The following is a 21,372-nucleotide window of genomic DNA, read 5'->3' as shown; positions in this document are numbered from 1 at the left end:
TGCTCTTCACTAACAGGCACAATTATTTGGCTTTCTGTGCACATGTATCATCTAATACTGGTAATGATTTTTGGTCCTTAATTCTGGGGAATCTGTATTCCCCATTACTACACACTCCTCCTGCTCCATATCTTAATGTGTCGATATTAGTGTTTAGTGTGAAGCAATCCAAAGGGGGCTCAATATACTTCTAATATATTCACATAAAACACACGGAATCTTTTCTTAGATTTATATGACCAATATTCATGCCAGACACGTCTAAAAATCACTGACTGGTACTGTGTGACTGAATTATTTAGTTATCCATTGTGGAATTAAGGGTAGCTGTCTTTGATGTGCCCAGTCCATGGATAGAACTTGAAGATTTTGCTCTTGCTCACTTCCAGCAATTCTGATGTCCACTGATACTTAGGATCAACTTTGAGGTTGCCCTCAACTAACCCGAACCACATGCACTGCCCTTCCTTGTCCCGGCTACCTCTTGCAACTCTGCCTTAATGTAAACACTTTCTACATTTAGGCAAAGTTACATGTTCTGTGTTATGGCATCTGCAGACGTGTTCTTTCCTTTGGGAATGTAACAGTATCATCCCCCACCATTCTCTGTAGCTGCAGACACCTGCAAGTCTCCAACTCTCACAGGGTATGAAGGCAAATGGAGACAAAATTCTGTCTTGCCACCTTCCTCCCATAGGCAGAAAAGTTATAAATAAGCCTTTCATTTCTTTTCTGAACCCTCTGAGGTGGACAATGAGCAGTTGTTACCCAACAGAAGGCAACAAGGAAAGAAAATCAGCATATCCTCTGGTCTATACCCTGACTTTTCACCTTCACCGCTTCTTTCAGCTTCTTTTGGAAGTAGGAGGGGGTGGTCTGTTACTTCCTTTCCCTTCTTCTACCTTTGCGGAGCAGCTACCTGTCCTCCTCCACAACTTTTTGGAGACTTGGCCAGGTAAGTTTGTTGCAGCTTCCCTGCCCTTTGCAGAGAAATGATACCCTGAGAAAAGAGGGCAGGAGTCACAGGGGAACACAAAACCTGAAAGGATGCCAGGCTCCCACAAACCAGATGGCAGGCTGTTCGTAATGCTTGTTGGTGGCAGAAGAGGCAGCAAGGTGCCACCCAATATGACTGGTCTTATGTGCAGACCCCAGAAAGCTACTTCTGATAATTATTACGCTACCAACACTGGAAAACTGAACTGCTTGTTAAGTTTCGTACACAGTCAGCTAAGAAGGGGGAAGAAAGGCTTAGTTAGGCTCCTTATATTAGAAATGTAATTACTACTTACAGGTTAGTCAAGTATTACATGTTTAGAATTGGAGAACACACATTTAGCAATCTTGCATAGCTAGAGATATATATTTTAGTTCTTCAACAGGAAAGAAATTCTAAATAACAGTTGCAAAAATATATTAGCAATTCATTTGTATCAACTCAACAAAACACAGCTAAGACTGCAGAGTGGGAGTTTGCAAGTAATTATCTAGGTGACTAAAACCCACAGTTTCATAAAACAAAGTCTGTTGAAAACTAGTATTTCTCTTATCACAACCAGGAAGAGGAAGTGGTGGATACAACTAATCTTAACTGCCAATTACTCATTGTTGACTGGGGCCTTTGTATTCCCATTTAAGCTAAATATATTGGATAAGCAACCGAGTTAAGAGCCCGAGCTGTCCTTCACTTCCTCTGTAGTCAATGGAAAGACTACACTTTCAGGTGGCACTTCAGATCTGTCCATTACCTGTAGGAAACATGTAGTGGGAAGGGGAGTCTATGCTGAGTACCTCAGCTCTACCCCTAATATAGGCGTATATTAATCTCTGCCTAAATCCATATTAATCCTATATTAATCTCAGCTTAGATCTGTATTTATTACTCAGACAAAATTCCAACCTTGGCAGAGTTTGGGGTCAAGCAGAGATTTGACTCAGAAAGGACTGTCATACCAGGACTTGTTTGCTAGTTCAGCACCTGGTGACAATAAAAGAACAAAAATACCCACTTCTTTAATTCTGAGAACATAAGGTGAATTATGCAATTATTCATAGAACTGCCCAGGTTGGAAGGGAGCTCAAAAGATCATCTGGTCCAGCCTTTTGTAGAAAAGAGAGACTAGATGACATTATCTAGCAACCTGTCCAGTCGCATCTTGAAATCCTCCAGTGATGGGGACACTACCACACGTGTGAGGACGTTGTTCTAGTGATCGATTGTTCTTGCTGTAAAAAATGTCTTTCTTATATCAAAATGAAACCTCTCCCAATGCAACTTGTACCCGTTGCCCCTTGTTTTCTCCATGTGGCTCCTTGTGAAGAGAGAGCCTCCGTCCTCTTTGTAGCTGTCCTTTAAGTACCTGAATACTGTGACGAGGTCCCTCCTGAGCCTTCTCTTCTCCAGGGAGAAAAGACCTAACTCCTTCAGTCTTTCCTCACAGGGCAGGTTCTCCAGTCCTTTGATCATCTTTGTGGCCCCCCTGTGGACTCCAGTCTGTCCATGTCTTTCTTGAATTGTGGGGACCAGAACTGGACACAGTACTCCAGGTGCAGCCTGACAAGAGCTGGGTAGAGTGGGATGATCATGTCTCTATCTCTGCTAGTAATGCACCTGCAGATGCAGAGCAGGATCCGATTTGCCTTTGTTGCTGCAGTGGCACACTGCTGACTCATGTTCAGCTTGTTGTCTATCAGGATCCCCAGGTCTCCTTCAGCAAGGCTGCTCCCCAGCCACACAGATTCTAGCCTGTACTGGGCTCTTTTTGGTTATGTTGTCCTTGCACTTGTCTTTCTTAAACTTCATACAGTTCTTGCTAGCCCACTCTTCCAGCTTGTCCAGGTCTGTGTGTAAGATGGCTCGCCCTTCTGACGTGTCCATCTCATCAGCCAGTTTAGTGTCATCAGCAAACTTGGTGAGGGTGCTTTCAATCCCATCATTTAATAAGATGTTGAACAGCGTGTGGCCCAGTATCAATCCCACATGTGACAGGCTGCCAGCCTGGGTAAAAACCATTGATCACCATCCTCCGAGTGTGCTCTGTGAGCCAATTTCCTATCCATCTTGCAGACCACCCGTCCAGTTTGTATCTTGCGAGTTTGTCCAGGAGGAAGCTGTGGGAATCCAGTGGTATGAAGGGCTGACCTCCCCCTTCTTCCAGCAAAAAGTAATATCAGAGCTACTGGCAACCATGCTGTGCCTGGAGCATGAAGGAAGAAGGGCTGTGTGGGGATTTCCCTTGGGGGAGTGGGTGCAACTACTAACTAATGCAGTAGTATTCATATGATTTACATATGATTCCTCTCATCGTGCTGCTCTTATGTTCATTTTTGGGTGACATCTGAGCCATAGAGTTTTGTTTGCACAGACACGCACAGAAAGTTAATTTTAATCATGCAAATAAGTAGTGTTTCACAAACCCTAATTCTGAATTTGCACTTGAAGGAATTATTAAATTGCCATCCAATTAAGGGACAGAAACAACAAGTGGCTTATGTAATTAATTGCCTTGGAAAATATTATTCAAATTTTCAATGTTCAAGATCAATAAGGAAAAAGTTAAAACTATATGCACAAAGCAAGTTGGAATAATTACTATATTTGAGGAAATTAATGTTATTTGGATATATTTCATGATGTGAGAGGACTACTTAATTTTCTCTTCTGATTTTTTTTAAATATCTGTTGTATCATTACATGTCATATAAAAAAACCCCAGTTTTATTTTTTCTTTTCTTTAGCTGCAAAGGGCCATGAATAGTATTCACTTTATTAATATGTTTATGGGACAGACTAGTGAGCTCTTAGTCTTTTACTTAAGAACTTAATTTTACAGCCTCAGAGTATATCACGGTTTATCTGACCTTCATTGTAAAAGCAATGGTAAGAATGTATACCTTAGCCTCCCCAAATGATACAGATTCATTTTCCTGAGTTTTATTGGAATATATATACCTAAACAACTAAGTAAAGAGCTGGCTTGGTTCCATGTAGAAATATAATTACTGTAAATTGCATGCTTACTAGCACTCGGTTACTGATGAAGTTGCAATCAGGAATCTGACAGATGAGGGATTAATTCCCCAGAAACAGAGTTTCTTCCTTCTTCTTGTTATGAACATATGTGTATGGAGGAAACAGATCTGAATACGCCAGATGAATAAATTAAGAAGTCTAGGATGAAACAGAACAGCTGGAAATGTAACTGGTGATAATTGAAGGCTAATTAACTTCAATGAGCAATTTTCCACCAGGTGTTCTATTAGCCATATAGAAAGAGAAACTAGAGAAATTGTATGGTGTGCATTTTCATTCAGAAATTCGATATGAACTGCTGTTCTACCTACATGGTAATTGGAAAATGACTGTACTGCCTGTTATGGGTATAAATATTCATGTGACTGATTTGCAAAAATCCTTTCATTTCTTTTTAAGCACTGGCTTGGTTTTGTACGTTCCTTGTCTTTCCAGAGATGTGAGTCTTTCTTACTTTAATAGATAATCAAAATGAAGAGTCTACTTTTAAGAATATTTTTGAATGCTAAAGCTCTTTCTCTGATCTTCTTTGTCAATTTTGGCTAGTCTTGTGTGGCATGTTATAGCACTTTCCAAGCAGCAGTTTCAGATTATGTCCATAGTCTCTGCAGCTTTTGACTATTGCTTAGGACATCATACACAATAAGTAATGAAGCCTTCTTTCTGAAACAAGCCATTTAAAGAGTAGGAAAGGGACACTAGGTGCCCTACTTAAAACTTTTCACCTTTTTACATACATGCGCATTCATTACGCAAGTTGCTTTTTCTACATATTTGTTCCCTTCTGTGTTTAGAATCCTTTGGTCCTGTATGATCCTTCAGTTTGTCATCATGTAAGAAACTGGGTTCTGAGTTCTGTTTACATGGGTTTTAAAGAGAACCAAGGCTATGCAAGTTTTGGATAAAATATGTCCTCATATTACCTTCACAAATCCGGAGATTGACAATAAGGAATGAATGTCATCTTTCCTGACTTTAGCTGCCCAGAAGGTAGCTGCTGTACTTTTAGTGGAAAGAAATAGTGTTACTTCCTTTCTTGAGTTTTTATCTTTTTAGATGCTTCTGAAGGTGCCTATTGCTCTGTTGATAGGGATGGTTAGCTGTGATGATTAGCCATGTAAGCGTGGAAGTTGAGCAAAATAAATAGTAAAAATGGATGATTCACCTTCTGTTGGTACCTGTTTTTCTCCATTGACTATCATCTGAGGAGTCACTGAGAGGGTGGTTGGTCACTGGAACAGGCTCCCCAGGGAAGTGGTCACGGCACCAAGCCGTGACCAGAGTTCAAGGAGCGTCTGAACGACACTCTTAGTCATATGATTTAGTTTTAGGTAGTCCTGCAAGGAGCAGGGAGTTGGACTCAGTGATCCTGATGGGTCCCTTCCAGCTTGAGATATTCTATGATTCGATGATTCTATGAGTCTATGTGACTAACAGATTTACGCAGTTAACCTTTAGACATCTGAAAGCAGGTCAGGTGAATCCCGCCATATGGTCTATAGGCAAACAGGGATATCTTTCCATTTTGAGAAGAACAGTCAGCAAAGACATGAGGCTGAAGTATTGCCTTCCAGTCTTACCTTGGATACTTACTTTTGGCTTTAATGAAATACTGAAGTTTTACCTCTTACTGAGGTAGAGTCTTAAGTTTTTACAAAATCAGTATATTACTAAGCATTGTCTTGCCTATGGAAAAATAGAAAATCCATTTGTTGAGGAGCTTATAATTTACAGGATGATTGTCTTTCCTTTGTACAAGTGGTTTCCTTGTAACTCATGTCAAAGGTATTTTAAATTTTTTTTTTCCTGTATTCTTTTTTAAAGGAAACTGCTCTTAAGAACCAACATCTAATGATCTTCTTAATCTAAAACATCACTTTTATTACCCTATAGCAGCTGTTTGTACTTTGGGATCAGGGATAGGAAAGGGAATACTTAAATATTGCCATGGGAATTCATGATACTTATATGATCAAAGACACCTTCATCTACGAGACAAGTAAAAGGATCAATATAATTCTCATTACTTGCCACAACAAAGGATTTTAAAAATAACTAAGTAGAGCTGTCTTTTTTAAAGCACCTCCTGTCGTCATCCACCCCCGTAATTGTCAGATGTATGGTATTCTGTTGCTTATTACTGAGAATTCTGGAGAACAAGTTCTTGCCAGGGTTGTTTTAGATCTTGAAGTTCTGATTAAATTTTAATTTTATTACAGTAAAAGTTGAAAAATTGACTATAGCAATCAAAAAGTCATTTCTGCAACACTGTCAATGCAGGAAATACATTTACTCTAATGCCCGTAAGAGTTGTTTTTACAAGATTTGGAAAAATAGCATGTTAACTATGAATAAAAATTCTGTGGTAGGAAGAGATGTGCCTGAAACAGCTATATCAATAATTACCTCTAACTGTATTCCTGAGAAACCTAGCTATTTAAAAGATTGTTTGATAGAAAGTATGTGGGTCAAGACCTGTCATCACTCCAACAGAAAATGTATATGTGATTCATTTTATATCATTCTTGATCAAAAAAGCATAGAAAGCTTGATACCCTAAATAGCTCAAAACCTGAAAACTTCATATTTGTGTGAGAATGCTTTGATTTTTGAAAACTGGGTAGGAACCACCTGATTATGGTAAAAAGATTTTGAAAATATTAAGCATTCTGCAGTTTAGGCATTAAAATAACTAGCCAAGGATTTTTTGCTTTCCTTTATCTTCACTTCTTTGCTGATAAGGAAGCAGTGTGATCTGAGGGATAAAAGGAAAATGCAAAGTAACACTAAAATTAGCTAGCGGTTTTACAATGTGGGTAAAAAAGTGGCAAGAAATATTCTTTTGGTGATCTTTTGTGTCTCAGAGTAAGAGAAAGAAAGAATAGGTGTTCCTGCCAGAGATGTTGTCCTAAATATGTAATTTTTGCTATAGATTTGATTGATATGGATTTGTATATGCAAGTGAGGTGCTGCTTTCTTTAACTCCTGATCCTGAGATGAAAATGGCGATCGGTGTCTTGCTCGTGTGATTGATGTGCATGGCAGTGTGGGGGTTTCTGTGAAAAGCCATAGGTATTGCTAGGGCATGTCTTGCTTTGGCTTCAGACTTTGAGGAATAAGGATCCTCTCTACGTATTTTGGTTTTCAAGACTTCGTGACAGTCATCATTGGAGATAGCAGCAAATCAATGATTTCTGGAACTAAAAGCACAGAAAAGCTAGAATTATAAGAAGTATGGGTCATATTTTTTAAAAAGTTATACTGTAGAAAACATTTTCTATATAGCATAAAGCTTTTGGCCTTCCCATAGTTTGGGCTGAGCCAAACACCTTCCTGACAATCTGGAGCAGTACATCAGGGCATCATGGAGGCCAGGGGCTCCCCAGGGGCCAGCAGCAGCGGGGACACCCCAGGGTGGCAGGGCAGGGCCTGGCAGCCAGGGCCTGTCCCACTGCTTCACCCCGGGGTATCATGCACCTCCATGGGGAAAGGGCTGGGCCAAGGCAAGGCTGGGACATTGGCCCATTGGTGGGCCTGGCTTGGTGGGGCCCATGGCTGGGCAGGGCAGGGCTGTGGGGAGCTGAAGACCAGCCCTGCTGGGGCGTCACTGGGGCAGGGACTGATGGCCCCGGGGGCTGAAATGGGGTCCTGGGCTGCAGGCAGGTGGAGGGAGGCCCTGGGGGGTCCTGGCAGGGCCTATTGTTGCCCTCAGGTTCCCTGACACATTAATGTAAAGCTAGAGTAAAGCAAGGAATCAGTCATAAAAAGCAGCAGTTTAGAGTGGTGGTTGGTATGCTTTTTTTTTTAATCATGTTTTTTTAACAGTGTATTGTTGAAAGTTTAGCATCTATTGTTTAGCATGTAGATAATAACAAAGGCAAGAAGGAGCGCTGGTAATGGAGCTCTCCATTAATTAAGTCCATTAATTTCAACTCTGGAAAAATACCACTGCATGTCAGTGGGGAGAAGGAGGAGAACGCCTGGCGCCCTGTTGTCCTGGCGTGGCTGGCGCAGGAATGGAGTCCTGAAAATCAGGAGTCAGTGGCATGGTTGGCTCTGTCTGCAAAACCCAGGTAACAGAAGAGCCCTTAGACAGCAGGAGGAAAACCATGCTCTTTTGCTACTTCATGCAGTGTTGTTTTTTCAGGACTTTGAATGATTGTAAGTCCTGTGAAACGTGTTTCAGTAAGAACTTCCAAAAATCTAGGTGTTCAGATGTATTTTGCAACATGAAAATATGTGAAAAAGGTGGTGTGGGTTGGGGGGGGAATTAACCTACAGTAAAATTTCTGAAAAATAATGAACTGTTTTATGGACAGTCCCATTGCTGCTATTCTGACTTCTGTTGTTCAGGTAGAATATTTGTTGTACAAGCAACAAATACATCACGTATGTTTGTGAATATATCTATGACTGGTGTCTGAGATTCAAAACCCACTTCTGATTCAAAAGGAGATCAACACCACACTGGGCACTGAAAATTGTATTTTGCTGCTCTTGAAGTTGTCTGGCATGCAGCAGTGTATATATGTATATACAGGGTTGTATACATAAGAACACATATCATTACTTTTATTCAGAACCAGTCAACCTCTGCTTTGTCCATATGGCTTAGCCTCTAAAAGGAGGACAACTTGCAGAAAACATGTAAATGACATTGATTTGTTAAGCTGAATGCTGTTCTGTTTGACCGGCTGTATGTTTTACCACCTCTTGACTATCTTTCTACTTTTCATGCAAACACTGGGAACAGCAGGGCAAGAAGTTGTGTGTTTAAAATACACAGATTTGTATTCTGTATTACTCAGTGTGGTATTTGTGCTTCTGCCTGGATGGGATGCTTCGTTTGAGAGACAGGTGGAGAGTAAATGGGATCGAAGAGACTTAGGAGTATTTAATACATATCTGCAGCTATTTGCTTGGCAAAGATGATGACGTTCCATTGCATGCTAATTCTTTTTGCAAAGCCAATAAAAGAGCAGTTTTTTCCTTACAGAAACTGACTTAGAAGTCTAATAGTGTAGACTGTTGTTGTGGGTGTTGCTTTTCTTTTTTTTTTTTGACTGATATCACATAAAACCTAGGTTGCTGTGACCTTATTCTTCTCCACAGTTAAGTGCAGGGGTAGCAAATTTTAAGGTCAAGAGGTGACGGATTACTCAGGACGGTGCCAGTACAGATACTTCCATTTGAGAGTATGATTTGGTGAAGAATAAAGCAGAGGAAGATGAGCAGTGGTGAGTAATATTTTCTGTACTGACAAAAGGGAGAATTTCCTTGGTGAAGTAAAAATGTCCTGAAAGAGGACATCAGCTTTTGAAATATGTGCTCTCTTTAACTAAGATTGGTTGAAACATGATTTGTCTTCTGCTGTAAAGGATTTAGGGAATAAAGGAATAACCAAAAACTGGTCATATTTAAATCTCATAAGGAAATTGTGACTTCTGTGAAACTGATTGTAAAACTCCTCTTGACTATGGTGGAAACAAAGATCTTTCAATTTATGTTGAAGAAAACAATGACATTTGCTTCCAGAATCTGGTAGAGAGAACAAAAGAAAGCAGGAATTAAGAGGCCAAATTTGTATCCTCTGCAATGATAAACAGGACAGGACAAATTAATCTTTGACTGGAGTTAAGAAATGTGATTAGACATAATGTTGTTGAAATTCTGCTGCTTTGCTGAGGACAAGTTTTAGAAAGCCTATGAAGCTGTAATAAAAATTACAATTTGCAGCTATTGCTGGCAGGGATTGAGGGTACTCTTGCACAGATATGATGCTCATAAATGATAAGCCATAATGTCTCAGAAGTGACAGTAGGCAATGATTTTAATTTACTTTATATCTCAATTAACTTATATTTTGACATTCTACTTAATCAAACTGAGTTTTATTTAACTTTTTTCTACTGACAACTGACCTGCTTTTTTTCTTCTCCCATTCCCACATAAAAGCAGATGGCTTAATGCACAGATGCTCATGGACAGCAAAGCTGAATTAGCTTTGTCTGATTAAATATTTTCAGAGAAGAATACTTGACTTGTCAGTTACTGCTTAGTATATCAAAGCCAAACAAATTATCTGCTTTCTAAATAAGGAATTCAACAATAACTTTGCAGCCTTCTCACACTAACTGTGCATATGGTCTCATATAAGCCCATACTCTGTAGCCAGCAACTGTGATGTCAATAACTTGATTCCATTAAGAAAGAGGAGAGATGATCAGGGTTGGAACAAATGAGGTAATTATGATCGAAAATGCATTGCCTAGCAAATAACCATGCGTTTGCCTGTAAGTTCTTCAAGACAAAGATTATCTTTTTGTTCCCTGTACAGCGTCTAGCACAAAGGGAATCTGTGCCATGACTAAATCTCAAAACTCTACTGCAACGGAAATAATAATAAACCATGTAGGGGAGGATTATTTATGTTTTGGAAAAAACTATCAGTTAATTGTTCATCTAAATGTATTTAAAATTCCCTACTCTGTTCTCTCTCTTTTTTCTAATAATGTCAAAGTAACTTTGCAAAGACTGCTTGTGAAACTGGCTCGTAACTGATCAATGAGAATAAGAGTATTTCTTTCAATATGCCCAAAATGCAAGCAGTTATTTGATGTTGGAAGCTGGCCAGTTTTTTTGATTTAGTACAGTGATTCATTCCCACTTTCTCAGCAAGTCTGGTGCTTGTACTATCCAAAACAATTCCAATATTTAAATAATTGGCTGTATTAGTGTTGGGTTTTTTTCAATTAATGGTACTAAATATTTGATGTTCAGCTAGAGTTTAATAATTAGAAAATATAATGACTGCTAAATTAGCTTTTGCAGCTTTTCAGTCAGTAGACTGACATTTCACAGCCTGCCTGGCTGAAATCACTTTCAGCTAATTGAAGATTTTCTCACTCCATTTAGCTGATAAACCCTGGCATATGGGCTTCTGATCAGTTTTCCTATTCAAACAGATCCTCAGAGGAAGCTAGCAGTGAAAATAATATTAAAACAACAAAAACAATCTGGTTCAAATGAAGTTAAGACACTTCAATGCTCATGTTGGCAATGCTGGAACTGCCCTCCACTCGTCAGAAGAAGAGGGTTCGATGGAAGTGAGGGATGAGCTTCCCACACTCCTGGCAATCTGCTGGGAAGGAGCACTTCTCAGAGGCAAAGAACAGCGTAGCCACATAATGATAGCTGATTAACTGTTGGATAACCGTGTCTCTGTAGTTGCCAAACTACAGTTTGGTAGTATGCTGCTACTCAATAGTTGCTGAAATACTCCTTGGGTAGCAATTTGACATGTGGTACTTATAATAACCTGGAGTTTATTTTGAGAGTGTTTGGGGTTTTTTTATTTAGAGAGGTTAGGAAGATTAGAATAACATGGGCATCGCTAGAAAGATCTCATATGTCAACTATGTTGTTTCTGATCGAAGGAAATCCTTGTACATCCAGCTTCTTAGCTACCTTGTATTAACTTAGACGAGGCTTCTTCTGAAAAGAAGTACTCTTCATACATTAACCGTTTTCCTATTAACTAATGTTACCAAACAGCTCTGTTTTTGCTGATATTGTCGATATACCTTGCTTCAGTAGGATTGCAAGATCTGCAGTTGAGTTCTGCTCTAGCTGCCTCTCATAGTAACTTCTTTGTGCTGCAGAGAGCTTGTGTCTCATTGTTTTTCACTGGTAACAGCAACGTTTGTTGTCTCACTCGTCTGAAATGAGTTTAGTTCTGGGGTGATGTTTTCAGTTTATCAGATTTGGAAATGTATCACTTTAGGCGGAGAACTGCATGAGAACTTCAATGATTTTAGTGCTTGTTTCTGTTAGTGCTGTAGTTAGTTAATTAAAAAATTAAAAAAAAAAAAGGCAGGAGGAATTGTAAAAATGAATTGTAGCAGTAGAGGCAACTGAAACCTGACTAGGTTATGTGCCTAAAGTCAGGGATGACAGAACTGTGCTTTGAGTAGACACAGAGGCTGCAGAAAAGGAGGTTGTGTAATATTAGCGACCCTATTATTGGACCGAATTTCATTAGCTTGTGTTGTGAACCTTAAATAGAACTGAATATATTTTCATATTTTCACTACCTTATAGAGAAGATGTGTGTCTTGGAAGACTTTAAAAGAAGATATTGAAATACTATTGGTGACATAAATGTGTCCCATCCATCAACTTCCCACCCAAGAATAAGATTTATTATGCCAGGTTTTTTTGATTGAAATCACACTTTCATTTAAAAAATGTTTAATGAAATATTTCCTGCTAGTTCAAAGTACAGAGATCCTGAGTGTACCATCTGCTACAATGTTTGTATATAAAAATGACAGTCATTAATTACATCGTGCCAGTGGGGTGAGGGATGACATCAGAACTGAATTAGATTTAATAAATTTAGCAAAATGTACGCTTGTAGGATAGGAACAGCTTCAGTGTAAGAAACTAGAAACTGGTATGAATAATAATAATATGGTTTTTCCCTCATAAAAGGCTGTTTTTTTTAGTATTGTCTAAAAGGGATATTTTCAGCAAGCTAGATAATACAAGTCCCCACAGAAGACTGACAGTGGGGGTTGTCTCCTGGGCTCTGTAGTGGTTTGTGGTGGACCATTTAGGAATGAATATTCATAATGTTTTTGTTACCTTCTGGCATATTTTGATACACTGTCCATATAAATCCCAAAACTGGGTTGATCATCTGAAAGGGGTTTAATCATCTGAAAGTTAATTAAGATCTCTCTAGTCATGCATGTATTGTATGTTTTCACTGGATTTAATTTACTGCTAGAAATAGGCCTATTAGGATTCTGTAAGGAAAACAGTTATAAACAACATTTTCATGTTGCAAAAGACTCATGAAATTATCCTGCACTGGATAACTTCACAGCTTAAACTCAGGTAACTCTTTTGCTTGGAGAGAAGGAGAAGCATATGGTGCATATCCAGCAGCAGATGTGTCAGTGACATGGAGATTTTACCACTAAAAATGTAGACAACTAGGAAAACTAGGTATCTCAAAGGACAGTAGGGAATGGAGAAAATCTGGTAGGAAATCCTCAATGGCTTTGAGGATTTGAGTGATGCCCAAAATTTGAACTAATGACCTTAAGTCCACAATACGAAGACAAAAAACCCCTACAGGAAGTTCAGTGATTTCTGTGGTAAAATACACTGCTAGAAGCCTTCAGCTTAGGGAAAGAAAATGACTGAGGAGTTGTGTCAGCAGTGTTAGTGTTGGAAAAGTAAAAAGTGGAAGATCTGAGAAGGGAGGACTTGATCCAGATGCTGGGCTTGGTGTTCCCTTCCTCTCTGTCAGCAATACAGCTCAGGAGCCTGTTGTGTCAAAACAAGGTTGCATGGTCAAAATTTAGTCCCTCATTTCCCAACTTTAAAAATTTCTCTCCTTGCTATATTCCTGTCCTTTCAAATAGGAACTCATGCATGCAGAGGCAATGCATGGATTTCTGGTTTTTTTGTTAATTTATCCTTTGGAGAGCTACTCATATTCCGATTGAGTCATCATCGTGGTACACTTTGATACTACCAACATTTGCAGCACAGACCTCCATCTCTAGAGTTTATAGAGTAAATGGTACTGGTAGTATGTTCCTACCTCTTGCTGAACAGCTTTTAAAACATGGGATGCTTATTAATGTGTAAAACAGTTGACCTACTGATAAGGAAACCTAGGATCAGCTCAAAGTCCTGTAATTTGGAGTTTTCTAGTAGTTATAGATGCTTTCACCTTGAACTTCTCTCCTTTCTCTCCTGCTTACTTCTTTCCATTCCGGGCATATAGGCCCTTTTCTTCTTTGGCTGTTTGGCCCCTCTGCCACCTTCACCCACTTGCTTTTATTCTGTTCCTGTAACTCTCCTTGCTTTTCTTATCACTCTGTGCTCAAATCCAGCTTTTTCCAGCTAATCAATAAAGCGAGTTGTAAGAACACAGGAGAGAGTGTCCTTGCTTCTGGTTCAGTAACAAAAGCCTATGCCTGGGGCCAGACAAGTCACTAAAACCAAATTTCAAGTCTATGTCCCAAAGAAAGTGCTGTTAGAGATTCTTAACAAGAGCTCTTGAGAAGACTGTAATTTTCTGTAATCTCAGTTTGAAAAAAACCTGAACTGTTTTGATTAAAAGTTCCTACCAAAAAATTCAGCCGGAGGCAGGCGTCCTGTGCGGGAGCTCTCTAACTCAGCGGCTGACATCTGGCAAACACTGAAGACCTGGAAACAGGATCCCAGGATAGGAAGTATCATATGACACCAGTTCTAGCTGCCAGCTTCACTTCTCTTGCCTATGATTGTTTCAGCTACTCCGGTGGGTGCAGTCAAGTGGAGAGAACTTCTGTAGGGTAAAGGATACTCACGTGAGAACTCCTCTGGCCGTTGCTACTCATATTGAAACATCTCAGAGCAGTGTTAATCAGAGAGCGCTTACCTCCAAGCAGTGCTGGAAAGTCTGCAGCCCTGTATGAGCAAAAATCATTTTGTGGGTTATTATTTTATTTTACAAAAAGCTAAGACAAAAAGAGGCATCTCTAGGCACCTGATTTAGACAACTTTGAAATCGAATCTGTCTTAACCTGAACTCTCAGAACTATTAATTTGAGCCGAACTGTGCCATATAATTATATTGGCTATTGTCTGTGGTGCAACATTGTCTGCAAAAGACACTGATCATGTGAGTATAGCACTTTCAAGCAATTACGACCTGTATTGAAAATTATTGAAGCTTAACTAATTATCTAGTGAAAATTCAAAAGGAGAAAGCTCCTCCTCCAACTCTACATTCCCTTCCTTCCTAGTGAAATTATGGGTGCTTGAATCAATGGGAGTTTTGCTACTGATTTCTGCAAATCCAGAGAACAATCATGAGTATTTATTGCCTTCTTCCACTTTTTATTTGGCTGAGAAATTATATTTTGCAGTAATTCTTGGACAAGGCAATGCAAACTTTGGTTTCCATTTCCTCTCCAAGTGCCATGGGAAGTTTTTCTGTGCAAATATTAACATATCTCAGCGTTTGTGGGGTTGATGTTGATGCCTTTTTTGAATTTCAAAGCAGGTGACAAAACTTAAGGGTGGCTTTTTTGTTCTCCTGATTCCAGGTAGAGTGAAAGTCAGGTGGCATTTCCACTCAATGTCTTGGGTATTAGAGTCTAACGTGCAGGTTTTTCTTCTTTACACTTGTGTGCATGAAATAAATGTGATTTAGAAATGATCAGGTGGACAAAAAAGTTGCGTTGGAGATTTTTCTTGCAAAGAAAATTGGGATAATTTTCTTTGAATTCCCTTTGTTTATCATGGGCAGTGACTACACAGTACACTAATTATACATTGAATATTCCTCCTCTTGTTTCAGCAAAAAATAAGGTTTCATGTCATCTTTAAACCCTCAGCATCAGCGTTTGAGAGACAAACAGAAGATTTTTTTTTTCCCATAAATACTTGAAAATCAAATTATTATTTTCATTTGCCTGGTCACAACTCCTTTGTCCTCAACTGTCTGTACAGATGTGAAGATCTAAACCTTTTCAGCAGACTACTGACCATAACCAATTTTCAGATTGTGTGTTCAGCTGTATTTTTTACAATTTGAATCTGTATTGAAGCATTAGGGAAAATAGTTGTACTGTTGTAGTGTTGAAGTTTGAATATCAAGTAGCTGAAAGAAATAGTTTATCAGTTTATTGCTGATATAGATGCAGACTTTAAGTAATCATCTCAATTATGAGTAACTAAAAAAAATTCCTCTTGTGAATATTTTTAATGGGGAAAAAAAAGGAAAATCAGAGAAATAAAGTTTATTTTTACCTGACTAAAATCTGATTTTCCTTTCCTCAAAGGTTTTAAACACCTAACACAGAGTGATGTGTGCTGATAGAAGCTATTATTCTCTTGTGAAAGAAAACAAAGCCACATTCCCTACAGATACACAGAGGCACTAATCATCTCCAAAGCAGTCGATATTTGACTGGTCCGAAATATGTTTCATTTGCTCCGGTGCTGCCCCAGAAGGATTTTCAGTGCCGTGAGCCCCACTGAGTGATGCTGGTCCATGCACACAGTTCTCATTGCATTAATGGGGTTTTCCTCCATTTAGTTGTTGTATAATCCACTGGTGTTGCCCTGAATGGAGGCCTTGTATCTGTTATGCCTATACCTGCTCTATTGCCTACTGCAGAGATATGCTGCAGCACTAGAGATTTCTAATCCAGTCCCTAGCATCTCGGCTAATTTGAAATAGAAAATTGGCATGCAATAATAGACTTTAGCTATAATAGAATTTACAATTGGTTTAATAAAATTAATTTAGATTAAGAGATACCCATTCAGAGCTTTTAGTGTTTAAAAACCTTTATACAAACTACTCTGCCACAGTGGTTTCTGCTCAATGCCAGGCTTCCCACAGGCGCAGGGATGAGCAGCGGGGTGTTGAGCTCCTCTCCGGAGCTAGCACCCTGCCGGCGCACAGGCAGGGGTGACGGGGTGATGGCTGTGGAGCCAGGGGCGTAGCGGCCTGCTGACCCCGCTCCTGCAAAGCTGGGAGCTGCGGCCTCCTCACCCTGGCCTCAGGAGGGGATGTGGCAGGTCTCTGCGCTGGGTGGCTCGGGGGAAAGGCAGCCCATTCCTCCTCCTCCAGGAAGGAGCTGGGGATGTCATGTGCATCCGGGAAAACAGCTTGTCTTTTAAAAGATGGATCTAGCTATGTGTTAGCTTGGGAAATATGCCTAGCGGTGCAACACACTTGGTGATTTACTGCGCCAGAAAAGTCCTGGTGTGCTTATTTAACACATTTATTGGTCGTGGACTGCCTGCTTGTGCTCTTGCATGCAGAGCGCATCAAGGTTGATCAAGGTCATATAAGCAGTTTGATGTGAGTAGATATGACCAGAGCTCGTCTGACATTTGTTGCTGGGACCCTGCCCCTTCTCTGCCCACTCCAACATGTGGCAAAACACATACTGCTTTCAAAAGGAAAATCTATCACAACAATGGGAACATGCAGCGTCTCTGTCGCATTACCTAGACACGCTGCACCTGATGTCGATAAAGAAACCTATGGGACACAATGCGGATAGTCAGAATTTCTTGCTTCTAGGAATTTTGATTTTATAAAAAAGAACATATAAAGAGGGATGGTGGTGATCTTTCTGCAGCACATGTGCCTCATACACCACAGACGAATGTAGAATAAGTTGGTAAAGGCTGGAGTGAAAGATATGGTGATTCACAGGCCTAATCTTGTCAGCATTTTAAATCAACCTGCTTATTTTGTATGGAGAGTGCACTTTTAAATAGCATCCTTTAAACTTGTTAGCATTTTTCTGTCTCCTTTCCTGTGACTAAAGTACTTTTCATATCAGAAAAGCTTGCAAGAGTGTTAAGTTCAACTTATTTAAAGGCTAATAAGGCAAATGCATGCTTGCTTGGATCTGGTGCCTGCCAGGTCAGCTTCTGCACAACTGGGGGAATAGATTAACATTGCTCCAGTGACCCTAATTCTTGCAGCTCATTGGTAGCTGATTAGGTATGGTGTGTATAGAAAAAATTACCTCCTCCTTACTCCAATAAGAGATCTGAATCTGGGATCATTAGATAATACTACGTACAGACTTACTGTAGCTCAAAATTGCTCTCCTCCCACATTTTATTGACTGCACCTACACTGGCATCCCATCTTACTGTAAGCCAACACTGTCTTGGCAGAAGGTCATACCCTGCAATAGAGCTTCCCACCACTTCTCTTCCCAGCCTTGGATGTATGGATCTTATGTCTCAGGATGTGATGATATACTTTACCCAGAGTGCCAAATGAAGATTATAGGAATGAAATGAAACAAGAATTAAGAAGCAGAATTAAATCACACAGATAATTCTTAAAAAAACAGAAATCTCCAGCAAAAAGTAAGAAAATGTATTTCACAAAAGCCACAGTTTGATCTGTCACTTTTGATCCTCAAGTGAGGGATGAAAAATGCCTCCGGAAATTAGCCTGCAAACTAAAATTCACAACTTCAGTGGATACTAAAAATCATGGACTCAGTAGAAAAACTGGTTGGCAGTGTTTCCTCCACACCATATCGTCTATTAGGAGCTTACTGTTCTGTAGGCAGTAATGACTGATTTCTGGTCCCACAGTGCCTAAAATATTATGACCTCTGTTTCTGCTAACATTCTCTTCTGCTCCCTTGGTACCGACTGTCCTTTTCCTTGAAAAGGACTAATTCACTTAAATTAAAATCAGAGCAATGATTCATGCTCTTGGTTTAGCTTGGAGATTTAGAACCAAAAAAGGGCTTATGTGCTTGAGAGCTTGTAATTTTTTTCCAGCTCCATCAGTCAAAGTTGCCTTTATAAACATTGTCTTGTTTATATCCTTGGAGCATCACAAGCTACAACAACATTGCATTACAAATACAAAGCATCACTGGTGGTTTAAAAAAATGGTGTATGCAATCTGAAATTACTGAGAACCCAATTCTGCTCCAAGTCTTGTTTCAGTAGCTTTATTTTTACTTAAAAACCAGAAAGTAGCTTGTATGTGGACCTGATATGGCAGCTGGGAGGTTGCACAGGGGATAGCAGCATGTCTGACTTGTGGTGAATTAGCCTTAATTATTCAAACAACTCATGAGTGGCTTAACAAAAACCAATCATTGCTTTCTCTGTTCCTCCTCCTGCCCTCCCTTGGCTTTGCTCGTTCCATTGTTTATTGGTGTCTGTTACTGTCAATGCCTGCCTGTGACTGGTACAGATAAGCTGGGCTGCTGGATCACAGGCAGGGAGCCATAGATAGGGGGTGAAGAACAGCTCTGCTATTGTCCGTTTACTACAAATTAATTATTGTGATATAAAAGAATAAAACCTGTTCAGCAGCTTTATTGGTCAGTAATCTATATGATAGCTTTAATCTAAAGAAGATTCAGCAATTACAGTGTAATAATAATTTCTAATGAGATCATCTGTATTTATAATTCTAAACCTTGTGTGAGGTTTGCCAAGTCTTTAATGGTAAAGAAATATGATGTTAATGTCAAAATTATTGAAAATGCAAAAACCAAGTGGCAGACTAGCTAAGATCCTACACTGCATTCATTGAGCCTTTCCCAGAAGTGCAGAAACTGCATTTAGCTGTATCAGATGATTTTCATGCTTTCTCCATTAAAGATCCAAGGTATATTCCATATTCTTAGGTTATTATTTTCTTAATTTTTACTTCATGGGAAAAAAATGAATGTTAACTTGTTTAGCGCTGAGTTAAAGCCTGGAGATAAAAATCCTGCTGTGGTTCATTAAGGGTTTATTTTAGTTAGTATGTGCGTGACAGTAAAGCTGAGAGGTGCGGTTCATAACTTGGCCTTTATTGGTCTGATGGCAACATCTGTACTAGTGAATGAAATGGGACAGGACTTGCTGGCTGGAGGGCAAATAGTGTGACTCAGCTTGCATTCCTGCAATTAAGCTCTCTAGCCCCCTTCCCAAAACTGGACGCCTTTATCCACAGTGCTTATCGGGCATTATTCCTCTGCTATCTCCACCTTGGTGTGGCATATGAAAGTATTAGCTGGCTTAGGCCAAAATCATGCCACAGAGTGTGTAAATTAACAACACGCTCACAAGGTGATCATAGCGTGACCTCAAACCCGTGCCTTGGCCTTGTTTAGCCCACAGATGTAGGTGAACATTCCAGTTTCTTTCCATCTCTCTTTTACTGAGGAGCCTAAAACTGGGCACAGTACTCCAGATGTGGCCTCAAGAGTGATGAGCAGAAAGGATCGATCATATCCCTTAACTTGCTGGTTATGTGCATGCTAATGCAGTGCACTGTGTAATTATCATAGGAATAGGTAACACAGATTTTCAAAGGCATTTTAATCAGAGAGTTAAAATGTAAGCTTCCTGCATAGAAGAGGTGGAAGAAGAAAATGATAAATGTAAATATTTTAGCTGATTTTCTGTGTAGGGAAAATGCAGTTATGTTAATGCATTCATGTATTCTAATAATAAATTCCAGCATTTTAATTTATTATCAGATACAGCAAAGTGGATGTCAGCGTAGTGAACAGCTACGCAGTACTAAATGTTATTCATTCAGACATTGTTTAATTCTTGATACCTCTTTGAGTTGGTTAAATAGCATACTAGAAGTTAAGCACAGAGCAGGTAATGTCATTGTTTTGCAAAAATCCACTTAAATGGGCCTTTTTTCCTTTTTCCTTTCTTTTCCTACTTCACATGGGCACCAAAAAAAGCAAGTCATCCTGCGTAAATGGATAGTCTAAAATAGCTGAATGAATGACTTGACTAAGCTCACACAATGAAGACGTCATTATTAAAAATGGCCTAGATAATTTGGCATCTTTATTTGTTAAGAACCTGACATAACACAAATTGTATCTCAGGTCCCGGAAAACTAGGGTGCAATCGCTGGAACTTCAAGTGTGTAACATTTGTCTAATCCATGATCAAAATGTCAGAAACTGATCTCACCAATATTGTTTTACCCATTATGTGCTGACTTCAGCATTCCGATATGGGACCTGTTTAGGCATTGATGTTTACAGATTGTATTATTTCATTGATTTTCAAGCCTCCTATTCTTCAGCAAAATGTTCTTAAAATGTGAAATAATCTTCCTGGGTAAGTAATAAATAATCTGATTTCTTGGGTCTTCTAAAGCAAACCTTGACAAAGAGAAAAATCAGTCACTGGCAGCAGATGGGACGGTATGTCTAATATATCTCTGCTTTCTCTTTTTTCTGCGATTAAGTTGTATGTAGACATCTTGAATATACAGTTTTCCATACAAAAAGCTGCTATTAAGGCCATGAAGAGATTTTCAGGGATTAGCAAGTGCTGTCTGGGACTTTCTGCATTACTTAATACACTGTCTCCCTATTTCAGTGCATTGACTAGTTTCTTTTGTCTCTTTCCAGAGTTTCTCCACGAAAGCTGTCAGTGCTCCTGACTTGGTAAGAACAGTCCGTTTTTTCCCATGTGATACTTATCCTATTGATTTTAACAGAAACATGCTTTTACTACACCTGCAGATATGCAAAATGTCTCAAGAGCAGTGAATTTGCTCAGTCTTGGCATCTTGATTCTTAAGAGCCTTTTCAAAATGTAAATTAGAGACCAAGCCTACAGAATCAGAAATTTTAGAGCACATGCTAATTGCAGAAATCTGAGATGGTTGCTCTGAATGGTAGGTTGTCAGTCAGGCTTGCATTAATGTGAGCTCTGAGGATTTGTATCGCTAGCTTAGAGTAGCTCAAGAGGAAACACAAATCTTTTATCTCACAGGAACGGCAGACCTAACTCCCAACTCTATC

Source organism: Gymnogyps californianus, chromosome 1 (genome assembly GCF_018139145.2).
Source record: "Gymnogyps californianus isolate 813 chromosome 1, ASM1813914v2, whole genome shotgun sequence".
In the NCBI taxonomy this organism is placed as follows: Eukaryota; Metazoa; Chordata; class Aves; order Accipitriformes; family Cathartidae; genus Gymnogyps; species Gymnogyps californianus.
The sequence above is the reverse complement of the archived record's forward strand: the minus strand, read 5'-3'. Positions refer to the sequence as shown.